Below are 1,392 nucleotides of genomic sequence, written 5' to 3' on the forward strand. Positions count from 1 at the left end.
CATTACAATGAGCCCAAATATGATTGTGATTGATCTTCACAAAAAGTACTGAAAAAGTTGAAGTAGTTGAGTGATAACTAGACACCCACTTTTTTAGAATTATGTCGAAGTCTTTTTCCATGTTATAAGTCGTGCATACGATTGTCAAGAATTTTGTGTGTCCCGTTATACAGATCGAAACTGCAACGAAATATTGGCCTTTTTGGCTCACGCAACCTACACAGATCCTGTTGGTAGAGAATACCTAAGAGACGGAATATTATTCATGTTACTTGACTTTTATTTATATATATTATTTGATCGACCAACGAATTGGAGTTGACTGATCTGGCTAATCCTTGAAAATATGATTGATCGGGAATTTTAGTCAAAAACTTGTCCAAGTCTGACTTAAATCCTGCTACTGGATCAACGCCTACATAAACCTTACGAATATTTGAGGGAAGCAAATTGAACATTTAAGGAGCCCAAGAAAGAAGAGAGGCGGACTTCATTGTTTTAACTAGCCTGGATTCTCGAGGGCTTGAACGTGCTCTCAAAACGCACGTTAAGCCTCTACGGTCACTACTATAGATCCTAAATCCTGGGTTGGGACAAAGCTCATGAATTCTTTTGAAAACATACAATATCAGATACCTTTCGTACCTTCTCTGAGTACTGTACAATCCCAACCTTTCTAACCTCTCCCAATACGAAAGCTTTCTCATATCCTCAATGTTCCTAGTAAAACATCTTTGGACCTACTCGAGCTTTTGCAAACCTGCTGAACTAATTGGAGCCCAAATGGGAGAGGCATATTCAAGATGCGGCTGAACAATCGACTTGTATAGAGTTAGCATCGTGATACTATATTTTGACTTAAATGTGCGATATATCCAACCACATATGTGAAAAGATTTACCAACTTTCAACTGGATATGCTCATCGAACTTTCCACTATTTTGTAATGGACTACACCTAAATATTTTATAGATGAGACCTGCTCAATATCTTTACCTCCATTATCTACGAGTGTAGCATTTAAAGGAGTTGACCCAAACGTCATTGGGCGGAATTTCATTCCGTTCAGGACCATATTACTCCCAATTACCCAAGGGCAGATTCGATCTAAGTCCTTTGCAAGGTTACTGGAATCTTGACCATTTCTACCAGAAACTAACTTTGTATCGTCAGCATAAGAAGAGTGACTGGCAGTAATACTTAACTTTTGAAGCGGGGCAACGAATATTAGAAAAAGGAGGAGCCCTAAGATGGAGCCCTGGGGAACACCTGATTTGACATTATGTATGTCACTAAGGGAACCCTCAGCCTTAACAAATTGCTTCCTTTCGTAAATGAAGCTTCTTATCCAATTGAGAACCTTGCCTTGGATCCCAATGTCATGAAGTCTAT

The sequence above is a fragment of the Tigriopus californicus genome, chromosome 12 (assembly GCF_007210705.1).
Source record: "Tigriopus californicus strain San Diego chromosome 12, Tcal_SD_v2.1, whole genome shotgun sequence".
Taxonomy (NCBI): Eukaryota; Metazoa; Arthropoda; class Copepoda; order Harpacticoida; family Harpacticidae; genus Tigriopus; species Tigriopus californicus.